Source organism: Vombatus ursinus, unplaced genomic scaffold (assembly GCF_900497805.2).
Source record: "Vombatus ursinus unplaced genomic scaffold, bare-nosed wombat genome assembly UNPS02015255.1, whole genome shotgun sequence".
NCBI classification, from domain to species: Eukaryota; Metazoa; Chordata; class Mammalia; order Diprotodontia; family Vombatidae; genus Vombatus; species Vombatus ursinus.
In genome coordinates this window covers 12,972,122-12,986,728 of record NW_020955033.1, presented here as the reverse complement: position 1 = coordinate 12,986,728, position 14,607 = coordinate 12,972,122, and the positions used below count along the sequence as shown (strand labels likewise).

The window sequence follows — 14,607 nt, the reverse complement described above, 5'->3', positions numbered from 1 at the left end:
TTTGAGTTCTGAATTCTCTCGGTCCCTCCCCCCCTTCCCCACCCATTGAGAAGGCAAGAAATGTGATATCAATTATACATGTGAAATCATGTAAAACACATTTCAATATTAAACATATTGCAAAAAAGGCAAGAAAAATAGAAAAAGTGAAAAAAAATTATGCTTCAACCTGTACTGAGACTCCATCAGTTCTTTCTTTGGAGGTGAATAACATTTTTCATCATAACTCCTTCTGCATTTTCTTGGCTTGCTGAGAATGGCTGTCATTCAGAGTTGATCATTATACAATTATTGCTATTACTATGTACAATGTGCTCCTTATTCTGCTCACTTCACTTTGCATGAGTTCATATAAATCCTTCGAGGTTTATCTGAAACCGTCCTGCTCATTATTTCTTATAACACAATAGTATTCCATCACAATCATGTACCACAACTTGTTTAGCTGTTCTCAAATTACAGACATCCCCTCAATTTCCAATTTTTTGCCACCACACAAAGAGTAGCTGTGTGTGTATATGTGTGTGTATACGTATATATATACACACATATGTATATGTATGTAAATATGTATGTATATATTATATATGTGTACACACACACACACACACATATTCACACTTGTACATATAGGTCCTATCTTTAGAGCCACAGAGGATGGAATAGAACTGCCTTTCATGGAGTCAGTATTGATTCCTTTGCAATTTCCTCAACCCATTTTGAGTAGTACTGAGTAACTAAAAGAGGTCATCTTGGGGTCAGAACATATGGCATAATGGAAATAGTGCTCTCTGTATGATCCTGGGCAAATTACATTGCATCACTCTCCAGTTACACCACAGTGGTGATCATCAACTCAACCTATGAAACAGGCCAGTTCTATCTACTATGTATTCCTGCAGCATCAAATATGTTGGTAACAAGCTCCATTGGTCAGGCAGAGAAAGTATCACAGGCCAGATGCACCATGTAGTTACTTTATAACTTTATGCTTACATTATTGTACCATTTGTGCTTTCCTAATCTCAAAAAATCTGACCTTACTGTACATGACTCAGAAATATGAATGGCTTTTTTCAGATAGTGATAATAAAATCTTTTTTTGGGACAAACCCTCCAAAGTAGGCGTGATGGCAACTTTCCCTAATGGAACATCATATAGCAGAGGTCGAGGATATGGAACTAGTACCTACATAACACAGAAATGGCTACAAAGCAGAGATTTTATCAAAGGAGATACTGTCTACATTCCTTTGACGGTGAAAGGTATGTAAATACAAGGTGGCCCTGCTGTTGAGAATGTTTTTCTTTATGTGACAGTAGGCGACTTTCTGTGTAGTTTCTGTGTTCTCTTTTCAGCTATAAGAGATTATGTATGACATCAAAGTATATTTCATATTTCAATAGTTCTCATGTTTTGTTAATTAGAGCTGTAATTTAGTTCATGTTAAATATACCTTGTGAGAAGCAATGTGGCATAGAGGATAGAGAACTGGCATCAGAGTCAAGATGGCCTGTGTTCAAGTCCTACTTCCTATTCATACAGGCCTTGTGATCCTGGCCACAGTCCTTAACCTATGTGTGCCAGGGATTTCACCAAGCTAATAAATTAAGAATAGTTGTCAATATGTGTTCATAGGAGTTTCTTCACTATGACCTCTGTATACTAGTGAAATTATAGATCCACACCGAAACACCCACCACACCTGGGGAGGGGTGCTCTTTGGGCCTCTGTTTCCTTATCTGTAAAGTGAAGGTGATGGGATTATCTGTAGTTTAAGGTTCCTGGCTCTAACATGCTCTACTCTTTGATCTTCCTGATTTAAGACTTGATAAGAAGAGATCTTATTGTTAGCAGGTAGCCCAATTTAAAATGTTGGCACATTTTGACTTTCCTATGTTCAAATAGAAGGAAAACCAGATTATATCCCTTGTCATGCATCCCTTAGCATTGTTCTATTCCTCTGGAGGGAGATAAATGTTTCTGTAGGAAATAAAATTGATAGTTTTATTAATTCTGCCATATCTTGTATTATTTGCACATTTATAATTTTGTTTTTGTATCCAGTGTGTGGCACATTGTAAGTGCTTAAAACACAGGTACTTTCTGATTGATTAGTGAAAGCAAGTAAAATGTGTTAGTTCTGAGCAAACACAGATTTAGCTCTGCCAGTTTTCCCCACTCTGAAACCTCCTAAAACATGCACCATGTTTTTCTGCATTGGAATGTCCATGTCTTCAACAAAATTCCCATCAAATGGTCATCCAGCCTTCCCTTGAAGACTTCCAGTGAAGGAGAACACAGCAGCTAATGCCTCACCTTTCATATTATATTCTATTTACTCTACTTTTATCTTCTATGTACCTAGTTATTATGGTTTATTCCATTAGAATGGACACTCCTTAAAGGCAGGGACAGGTTATTTTTTTTCCTTTCTTTGTATCCCTGGTACTTAGTACCATGGCTGGAACATAGTAAGTGCTTAATATCAGCCAATGATTGTTGACTGATTGACCCAGCCTTAATTTCTACAGGATTGTAAATGTTCCAACATACCCACAATTCCAAAACTTAAGACCCCATGGTTATTAAAACAAAAACCAACTTCTATTCATGTACCCTTTTCTCCTTTAAATCTATCACATCTCCTTTTCACTGAGTCATCATCTATCCCTACAAAGGTGTCAATTAATCCATCGAAACCTCACATAAATCACTGTGAAAACTTTACCTGTGAGAATGATGGCATCTATGTTACTTGCAATGAGAAAGCAGAATTCAGGTAAGAAGACACCTTAGTATCTCTACGTATACTTTGATCTATTTGGTATCTTTGTGAAGTGTCTCCAGTTACAAAAAAGAGGTTTGAAAGTTGATGAAAAGTATCCCCTCAATAATCCTCAGAATGCTGCTGATAAAATATTCATAGAATCTTACATTCATAGACTTGGAGCTGCATAGACACGTCAAACTTGACATATCCAAATACAGAGCTCATGATCTTTTCCCAAAACTCTTTCCTCTTTCCAACTTTCATTTTATTGTCAAGGGCACTTGACATCCTCCCAGTCACCCATGCTCTCAACCACATTATTATTCTTGACTCCTAACTTGTACTCATCCCAGGTGGCCAGTCTGTTGTTAAGTTTTTTTTTTGTTTCTATCTTCACAACATCTTTCATATGCATCCCCTTTTCTCCACTCACAAGCATGCCACCATGATTAGGACCATCATCACTTCACCCTTGAGCTATTGTAATAGCCTGTCATGGTCTCTTTACCTCATTTCTTCATCTTCTATTATATGTTCTGGTCAGTTGCCAAAATAATCTTCCTGAAGCTCAGATTTGACTCGCTCACCTGTATACCCAGGAAACTTCAGTGGTTCCCTATTACCTTCAGGGGCAAATATATAATTCTTTTTTTTTTTTTTTGGTGAGGCAATTGGGGTTAAGTGACTTGCCCAGTGTCACACAGCTAGTAAGTGTCAAATGTCTGCTCTGAGACCAGATTTGAACTCAGGTCCTCCTGGCTCCAGGGCCAGTGCTCTGTTCACTGCATCACCTAGTTGCCCCTCTTTGTTCATCTTTTAAAGCCATTCACTACCAGGTCCCTTCCTACCTTTTCAGTCTTCTTGTACTTTACTCCTCTTCACACTTTGAGGTACAGTGACACTGGCCTTCTTGCTGATCCTCACATAAACCCTCCATCTCCCACCTCCATGCCTTTCTCCTGAGGTCACTTATTCCTGGAATATTCTCCTTCCTTACCTCTGCCTCTTGGCTTCTCTGGTTTCCCTCAACACTCACCTTAGATCTCTTGAACTTCTGCAAGAGGCTTTTCCTGGTTCATCCCCTCTCCCACTCCCACTGCTAATGCCTTCCTTATAAGATAGCCTCCTATTTACACAGCATGTATCTTGTATATATGCAGTTTGTTATCTCCCTCCCTAGAATGTGAGCTTCTTGAGGATAGAGATCATATTTTCACCTTTCTCTGTATCGTGAGGACTTAGTACAATGCTTGGCATATAGTGAAGTGTTTAATAATTGCTTGTTGATTGACTGAATACATATATTCCTGTGAGGAAGAAAAACGTTTTTTCTAACTCAAAGAAGTTCAAGATTTTGCGCTTATAATATGGGGAAATGGTTAATATTTCCATTAAAAATGGGAATGAAAAAACATGCTTATTGCATTTAAGTATAAGGCCAGGGATGACTCAATAGTGCAGAATGATATGGTAGGAAGAATATAGAATTAGAAGCCAGGAGTCCTTGGTTCAAGTTCCATCTCTTTCACCTTCTCTGAGCCTCAGTTTTTTCATCAGTAAAATGAGTATAATGTTTTAGAGAGTTTGATCTAATAATACACACAGGAAAAGCATATAGATAAAGAATGATTATTCCCAGATCTACAATATGCAACTAAATAGTCATTGATTTGGCCTATTAGTCTTGGAGAGACTCTTGGAGAGATGGATGGTGAACTGACTCCATGATTTATTAAGAAGAAGAAAATAATCTGGGATATTTTTCAGAAATCCTATGCCCTTTGAACAATCCTGAGCTGCTCTCAAAACTTTTTTTTTAACAACAGTATTCTTCCAGTGATACAATGTAGCTGGAATCATAGAATACCACAATCATTAAGGCACAACATGGCAAGAAAGTGAAAGTGTGAATAAGTGATATATGGTAGAGATAAGTAAAGTGTAACAGTTATCAACAAGGACTTGCCCACAAGAAGTGGTACAAAAAGTCATTCTCCCACAGATTCATCATCAGCAAAGGAAGTGGGGCAGCCATGTTGCAAAGTGATGGACAACAGATGGATGGTTTGGGTATCATACAGGTATCCACATATTTTTTAGATTAAAAATTTGAAAAATTAATAAGCATTTATTTTGTCTCCCTGACACGTAACTACTTATTGAAGAAAGAAAAGAACAAGACTTTGAAACAAGTATGCATAGTCAAGCCAATCAAATTTCTGTATTGGCAATTTCCAAAAATCTATGACTCATCCTGCATATTGAGTCTATCACCTCTCTAACAGGAGAGGTGTCTATCTTCTTCATTACTAGTCCTCCTGAATCATGGCCGATTGTGGTGTTGGGTAGAGTCATTAATAATAATAGTCATGATAACTAGCATTTATACAGGGCTTACTATGTGCCAGGCCCTGTGCTTTACACTTTACTGTTATTATCTCTTTTGATCCTCACAACAACCCTGCGAAATGGGTGTTCTTATTATTTCCATTCTGAAGATGAGAAAACTGAAGCAAACAGAAGTTTAAATGACTTGTCCAGGGCCACCCAGCCAGTAAGTGCCTGAGGTAAAATTTGAGTTGAGATTTTCCAGGCTCAGTGCTGTCTCCACTGCCCCACCCTACTGCCTTGATGATGAGTTAGTAGAAAAAACTAGGATTGATACAGGTCTAAATTATTCTTTTTCAGCTCACTCTAGTCTTCCCAGTATTCTCTGAAATCATTCCTTTCATCATTTTTTATAACAACATAGTATTGTATTACAATGATATGCTGTAACTTGTTCAGCCATTTTCCAGTTGAAGGGCACTCCCACAAGCCAACTCCTTTCCTGATGATGCATCTCCTAGATGATGACCTTCTGTGTCATTTCTCATGTGCAAGTCACAGTTGATAATGTGTTACTGTCTACTTACATCCACCACAATCTTCCTTTTGCACTTTGGATCTCTTGAAATTTTGATCCATTAGAGACCGCGGTGCTCTGTGATTCACAACTACATTGTATTACTAGAAGAATACTGCTATTAAAAAGATTGGGTTTTAGTTCTTTGCTCTAACAAAAAGAGATATTATAAATATTTTTGTACACATGGGTCCATTTTCTCTTTGATCACTTAGAGTTATCATAAAATTGGGAAAGGGGTTGCTGGTTTCAAGGATATACACAATTTAAGAAATATTGGGAAATCCCCCAAATACCTCACATTCCCAATTACTCTCTCTAAATTGGTCAGACTAATTCACTGCTCCAGGAACAGTTCATCAATATATCTATTTTCCCACATACCCTTTAACATTAATCATTTTCTTTTTTTGTCAACTTTACCAATCTGATGTATATTAGGGGGAAATTCAGAACTACTTTCATATTCATTTCTATGATTATTAGTATTTTGGAGCTTTTTTCATATGGTTTTTGATAACATGGTTTCCTTCTCTAAAGAGCTATCTATTAATATTGTTTACCCATTTAATAATTGGAGAATGGATTTATTGTTACAAATTTGAATCATTTCCTTATATAGCTTAGAAATGTGAACTTTATTGGAAAACTTACAGCAAATATTCTCCCCCCTCTTAATTGTTTTCCATCTAACCTCAGCTGCTTGGTTTTATTTGTGAAAAACATTTAAAATTTGCATAATCAAAATTGTTGATTTCATATTCTGTGCATGTCTCTATCTCATGTTTGGTTAACGGTTCTGTTATTCATAGGTTCAAAGATAATTCCTTTTTTTGCTTCTCTAATTTGTTTGTGATGTCATTCTTTATGGCTAAATCATACATCCATTTAGAACTTATCATGTGATATGGTGTGAGGTACTGGTTTAAACCTGATTTCTGTCAGATTTTTCCAATTTTCTCATCAATTTCTGTTGAATAGTGAATCCCTCTGTAGCCATCGTCTTCAGGTTTCAGATACAGGGCACGGTGTTCATTTGCTTCCCTATGTTGTACATGTACACACTTAATGTTAAAAGAACTAAAAAGAGGCTTCTAGCATGTTGCATAGATCCTTTATAGGGGATCTAGAAGAGGGCATGGGTGAGGTCCAGGCATAAGGAGCATGAGTGGAGGTGTTGTAAGCTATATTGTTGGAGGGAACATCCACATTGATGGGACCACAGATCCATGGAAGTGCTTAGTATGGCACTCCTCTCCACAGGGTTGTGGTGAGGAAAGCTATTTGTAAGCCTTAAAGTATTGTAAAACCCAATTATTATATGTTCAGAGTTCTTGAATCACAGATAATATTAACTTTAGTCAAGCCATCAAGTATTTATTAAGTGCCTATGATATGCCAGCTATTGTACTAAGGATACAAAGAAAGGCCAACAAATAGTAGTTCAACCCTCAGGATCTCCCAGTCTAATGGAGGAGACAACATGCAAGTGATTATGTACAAACAAGCCACATACAGGATAAACTGCAGATAATCAATAGAGAAGTCACTAGCTTTAAGGGATATACCAAGGTTTTGTAGAAGGTAAGTGATTTAGTTGAGACTTGAAAGAATCCAGGAACTTTTAAAAGTAAAATAAGGTTATAAAAATTTAGTTGGTACAGAGTACCTAAGGAAAAATACTATAAAATACTATCTAGAGTTAAAATTAAATAAACATTTCCCCCTTTTTTAAATGAAAAAAAAAACCCATGCAACCAGAAAATAGTCTTAATTTGCAGTTACAAAGCAAAGTGTCATAGATATCTAGAAGCACTGGAAATTAAAGTCCTTACACATATCTGAGTGAAAATTCCTTATGTGGGGAAAATGCAAGTATTATTCATGGGTCAATTTTGTCACCTATTTCCCATTATTGTTTCAATGTTTGGTTCAGGGAATCTTAATCCTTTTTGCTGTGCTGGACCCTGTTGGCAATCACTAACCTCTAATTTCCATTAGAGGTTGGTGAAAATAAAGATGTAATTTTTTCCTGTCTAAGTTCATGGGCTGGCTGAATATCTAGTCTAGTTAATTGTGCTGCAAATTGTCAGGTTTCAGGGAATCATAGCTTTATTTTAGTAGATCCAAATATATTTTAAGGAAACTTTCATTTTCAGTACATTTGAAAACATGGTCTTCCATCTTCCATCCTTTAAGGGCAGTTGTTCTGCCAAAGAGTTATTATGTATAGCCAGCCCTCTCTTGAATATTCAGAAGCTATTTTTTCCCCAGTTGTTATGTTATAAAGGTGTTTTGGCCCTCTTCCAGGGGCTGTTGCCTTTTTCTTTTGTCACAAAAAGAAAACACTCAAATCTGCTCATTTTGCTACTTTTTCTTGGCTCTAATTCCAAAATTCTTGTGGTGGAGTTAAGGGAGGAAGAAGGTTGAATTGCAAACATGAGGATAGGGGATTACCTTGTGGATTTCATATATGATTTTGCTTGCCTTCAGCCATATTTTTATGGAAACTTTAGAGGTGGTTTTTATCAATAGGTTGTTCAAATAGATCACACTAAAATGTTGACTTTCACAATCAAGTATTCATTCAAGAAGCACTATTAAGCAAAAAAAAATTCTGGGTAATTGAAAATAGCCTCTAAATTTTGTAACTCTTTTGTGAAGAGACTGATGCTATATCATAAACTCTAGGTTACATGAACCTGTGATTTTAGTAGTAACCTTTACAAATGACATCAAGGCATTTTAGGGCAATGGAAAATGTTGGATTTGGAGTCAGTAGGCTTGGGTTGGAATCTTAAATCTGTCATTTACTAGCTGGATGAACATGAACGGGACCCTTGACCTTTCTGCATCTATTTCTACTAAATGAAGATATTTGGTTAGACAATCTCTGTCCTTTGTGGTTCTAAATCCTATAATTCAAAAGTATTGAGGTATCATAATAACAACTTTTTACACCACTAGACTGAATGGTGTTGTGAAAACAACACTGGAGTAAGACTTAGCAGATCTAGGTTCAAGTTTGAGCTTTGCCACTTACTGACTGTGTGCCCTTGGACCAGTCATCTCTGGAAGCTGCTGAAATTGGATTAAGCATGAGAGTCATGTAGTCTGCAATTAAGGAAATTACTTTGGCAGTGGTATGTAGGATGTATCAGAGGGGTGAGAGAAGTGAGGCAGAGAGACCAATTAGGAGACTGTTGAATATCAAATTCTGACTCTGACACTTACTGGCTATGTGACCTTGGGTTGGTCACTTCACCTCCTTGGGCCTCAGTTTCCTCTTCTATGAAATGAGGGGGTTGGACTAGAATAGATTATCTCTAAATCCCTTCTAGCTAAATTCTATGATTTTATTCACACAATGAGCTCTTTCAGGTACACCACAGGGTATGCATCTTTGAAGGGAAGAGGTCACAACTGTACAACATATACACAGACTGATGGGTATGTGTATTGGAGGTGGGGGGATGCTGCTTGGGGTATGTGCTACAGATACTCATATCCATGAGCTAATTTTATTTAAGTTTTGCAGTGTTTTCAATACCAGCTAGAGAGGAATTTTATTCTCCCTGACTCACTGTATCCCTATTGTTGCACAAAAGCCTGGAGCCCAGACTGTGGAACCTACAGACATGTCCTAGGTTCAGATCTATTCAACGCTTTCCCCATTATTGGCTGCTCTATCAGCCAATAAATTGCTTCGTCTTTCTCAAAGTTAAGGGAGGGGTGATACATGGCTTTATCTCTCTCCTATAGTTGTATCTTAGACTTCCAATACTGTAGGCAGAAATTATACAATTCAATATTTTAACTCAGCAAATATGCATTTTTCCAGTGGTCTTTTTTTTTAAACATGTGCAATTATGTAAAACATTTCCATGTTAGTCATTTTGTACAAGAAGACTCAAATAAAAGGGGAAAAAAAAAAGAAAGAGAGTGAAAAATAGCATGCTTCAGTCTGAATTCAATGAATATCTTCTTCTCTGGAGGCAGACAGTATGCTTCATCATTAGTCCTATGGGATTGTCTTGAATCATTGTATTGCTGAGAATAGTTAAGTCATTAAGTTCATTGAGCAATATTGCTGTTACTGCGTACAATGTTCTCCTGGTTCTGTTAACTTCATTATACATCAGTTCATGTAGGTCTTTCTAGGTTTTTCTGAAATCATCCTGTTTGTCATTTCTTACAGCACAAATAATATTTCATTACAATCATATACCACAACTTGTTTAGTCATTTTCCAATTGATGGACATTCCTTTGCCTTCCAGTTCTTAGCCACAACAAAAAGAGTTGCTATAAATATTTTTGTACAAATAGGTCATTTTCCCTTTTTTTGAGGATTTCTTTGGTATCCCAGTTTTCCCACATCCCCTCTGACATTTAACATTTACCTTTTTTTTTGTCATATTAGCCACTCTGATAGGTGTGAGGTGGTACCTCAGAGTTGCTTTAATTTGCATTTCTCTGATCAATAGTGATTTAGAGCACTTTTTTCATATGACTATAGACAGCTTTGATTTCATTGTCTGAAAACTGCCTGTTTATATCCTTTGTCTATTTATCAATTGGGGAATGAGTTGTATTTTTATAAATTTGATTCAGTTCTCTATATATTTGAGAAGTGAGGCCTTTTTAGAGATACTTATTCCCCCCCCCCCATTTTCTGTTTTCCTTATAATTTTGGTTGCATTAGTGTTGTTTGTGCAAAAATTTTTAAATTTTATATAAAGAGAATTTTCTATTTTACATTTTATAATGCTCTCTACATCTTCTTTGGCCCTAAATTTTTCTCTTATTCATTAATCTGACAGATAGACTATTCTATGCTCTCTTAATTTGCTTATGGTATCACCCTTTATGTGTAAATCATGTACACCTTTAGACCTTATCTTGATGTACGGTGTGAGATGTTGGTCTATCCTTAGTTTCTGCCATACTGTTTTCTAGTTTTCCCAGCAGTTTTTGTCAACTAATGAGTTTTTGTTCCAAGCTTGGATCTTTGGATTTATCACATACTAGATTACTATGGTCATAATGTAATTTGTACCTAATGTATTCCACTGATCCTCCACTCTACTTTTTTAGCCAGTACTAGATTGATATTAACCACTTTATAATACAGTTTGAGATCTGGTATGTGTAGACCACTTTTTTTCACATTCTTTTTCATTGATTCCCTTGATATCCTTGACCTTTTGTTCTTCCAGATGATTTTTGTTACTATTTTTCCTAGCTCTCTAAAATAATTTTTTTGAAAAAAAATATTTTATTAAATATTTCCCAATTACATGTAAAATGTTTAAAATTCAGTTTAAAATTTTGAATTCCAAATTCTCTCCCTCCTAAAAGTTTAATAATATTTCATTTTTTTCTCCAGTTACATGTCAAGAAAATTTTTAGCATTCATTTTTACAAGATTCTGAGTTTAGATTTTTCTCCCACCCTCCCTCTTTTCACCTCTTCTGAAAATGATAGGCAATTTGATATAGTTTATATGTGTGCTATAATGTAAAAGTATTTCCATATTAGTCATAGTTGTGAAAGAAGAAACAGTTCAAAAGAAAAAAAAACGCAAGAAAGAAGAAAGTGGGGGAAAAATGCTTCCATCTGCATTCAGAGTCCATCAATTCTTTATCTGGATATGGATAGTATTTTCCTTTGTGAGTCCTTTGTGCTTGTTTTAGATCATTGTGTTGCTGAGAAGAGCTGAGTTATTCATAGCTGACCATCACTCAATGTTGCTGACAGTGTGTACAATGTTTTCCTGGTACTGCTTATTTCACTTTGAATCAGTTCATGCAAGTCTTTCCAGGTTTTTCTGAAGCCTGCCTGTCCATCATTTCTTATTGCACAATAGCATTCCATTACATTCATATACCTCAGCTTGTTCAGCTATTCCCCAATTGATGGGGATTTCCAATTTCCAATTTCCAATATTTTGCCATCATGTAAAGGGCTGCTAATAATATTTTTGCACATGTAGGTCCTTTCCACTTTTTAACATTTCCTTCAGGATTCAGACCTAGTAGTGATACTGCTGGATCAAACGGTATACACAATTTGGTTCCCCTTTGGGCATAGTTCTAAATTGCTCTCTAGAATGGTTGGATCAGTTCACAACTCCACCAACAGTGCATTCATGTCCCAATTTTCCCACATTCTCTCCAACATTTTATCATTTTTCTTTTTATGTCATATTAGCCAATCTGATAGGTGTGAGTACCTCACATTGCATTTCTTTAATCAAAAGTGATTTAGAGCACTTCTTCATATGCCAACAGATAGTTTTGATTTCATTGTCTGAAAACTGCCTGTTCATATCCTTTGACCATTTATCAATTGGGGAATGGCTTGTATTCTTATAAATTTGACTCAGTTCTCTATATATTTGAGAAATGAGGCCTTTATCAGAGGTACTTGCTTTAAAAATTGTATCCCAAATTTCTGCTTTCCTTCTAATCTTGGTTATGTTGGGTTTTCTTTGGGAGGGGGCAAAAGCTTTTTAAGTTTAATATAATCAAAACTATCCATTTTGCTTTTCATAATGCTCTCTATCTCTTGTTTGCTTATAAATTCTCCTCCTCTCCATAGATCTGATAGGAAGATTATTCCTTGGTCTTCTAATTTGCTTATGGTGTCACCTTTTATGTCTAAATCATGCACCCATTTTGACCCTGTCTTGACCCTGTCTTTGGCCCTGTCTCATGGTGTGAGATGTTGGTCTATATCTAGTTTGTGTCCTAGTGTTTTCCAGTTTTCCCAACAGTTTTTGTCAAATGGTGAGTTCTTATCCCAAAAGTTGGGGTCTTTGGGTTCATCAAACACTAGGTTACTATGGTCATTGACTATTGTGTCTTGTGTACATAATCTATTCCACTGATCCACCACTCTGTTTCTTAGCCCCTACCAGATAGTTTTGATGGTTACTATTTTATAATATAGTTTTGTAATATAGGTATTGCTAAGCTACCTTCCTTTGTATTTTTTTCATTAATTCTCTTGATATTCTTTACCTTTTGTTCTTCCAGATGAATTTTGTTGTTATTTTTTCTAGTTCTATAAAATAATTTTTGGTAGTTTGATGGGTATGAGTCAATAAATAAATTAGTTTTGGCAGAATTGTCATTTCTATTATATCAGCTTGGCCCACCCATGAGCAATTGATATTTTTCTAATTGTTTAGATCTGACTTTATTTGTGTGAAAAGTGTTTTGTAATTGTGTTAATATGGTTCCTGGGTTTGTCTTGGCAGGTAGACTCCCACATATTTTATATTTTTGACTGTTATTTTAAATGTTCTTTCTATCTCTTGCTGCTGGGCTTTGTAGATAATATATGGAAATGCTGATGATTTATATGGGTTTATTTTGTATCCTGCAACTTTGCTAAAGTTGTTAATAATTTCAAATAGTTTTTTTAGTTGATTCTCTAGGATTTTCTAAGTATACCATCATATCATCTTCAAAGAGTGATAGTTTTGTTTCCTTATTACCTATTCTAATTCCTCCAATTTATTTTTCTTCTCTTATTGCTAAATCTAAACACTTCTAGTATAATATTGAATATTAGTGGTGATAATGGGCATTCTTCCTTCACCCCTGATTATATTGGAAAGGCTTCTATCTTATCCCCATTATAGATGATGCTTGCTGATGGTTTTAGATAAATATTACTTTTCATTTTAAGGCAAGCTCTATTTATTTTTATGGTGCATAGTGTTTTTACTGTATTTTGTAAAACACTTTTTCTGCATCTATTAAGATAATCATATGATTTCTGTTGATTTTGTTACTGATATGGTCAATTATGCTAATGGTTTTCCTAATATTGAACCAGCCCTGCATTCCTGGTATAAATCTCATCTGATCATAGCGTATGGTCCCTGTGATATATTGCTATAATCTCTTTGCTAGTACTTTATTTAAAGTTTTTGCATCAATATTCATTAGGGAAATTGGTCTATAATTTTTCTTTCTCTGTTTTGTCTCTTCCTGATTGGGTATCAGCACCATATTTGTGTCATAGATGGAATTTGGTAGGATTCGCTCTTTGCCTATTTTCTCAAATAGTTTATATAGTATTGGGATTAGTTGTTCTTTAAATGTTTGGTAGAATTCACTTGTGAAATCCATATGGTCCTGGGGATTTTTTCTTAGGACGTTCATTGATGTCTTGTTCAATTTCTTTTTCTAAGATTGGGTTAAGTATTTTTTTTTCTGTTAATCTGGATAATATATGTTTTTGTAGATATTTATCCATTTCATTTAGATTTTCAAATTTATTGGCATATAATTGAGCAAAATAGCTCCTAACAATTGTCTTAATTTCCTCTTCATTGGTGATGAGTTCGCCTATTTCATTTTTGGTACTAATAATTTGGTTTTCTTCCTTCCTTTTTTAAATCAGATTAGCCAGTAGTTTATTTATTTTATTGTTTTCCCTCATAAAACCCAGCTTTTTGTTTTATTTATTAGTTCAATGTTTTTCTTACTTTCAATTTTATTGATCTCACTTTTGAACACAGGTCTTGTAACTTTCTATAGTCAAGCTTTTTTTTTTTTTTTTTGCTCATTTTATCTCCCTTTTTTGTGATGGTGTTTTATGTGAGAGTTGGGCTCTGTCCCCGCACTGTCCCAAGCTTTTTGTGCTGAGGCTCTGGGTCTTACTGTTGGCTTTCACTGGGTTTCAGTGCTTAACTGCTTGCTTTCTCTGGAGGGTAGGCTGCCCTTCTGTCTTAAATGGGGATTGGGGCCTCCCTGTTGGCCTTCACTGGGTGTGGGGTTTAGCTGCTGGCCTGCTCCAGGGGTGGGGCTTTGTTGCTGGATTGTTATGGTAACAGAATCTTTCTGAAGGTTGGTCCTGGAGGAGAGGTCTTTTTGCTAGTCTTCCCTGTGGGGTGGGGCCCTACTGCTGGATT

At 35.8% G+C, this 14,607-nt stretch overlaps 1 pseudogene; it reads left to right on the top strand.

Annotated features, from left to right (window-relative positions):
- The window catches only part of LOC114031746, a 47,233-nt pseudogene that overhangs the window by 31,846 nt on the left and 780 nt on the right, over positions 1-14,607 (top strand).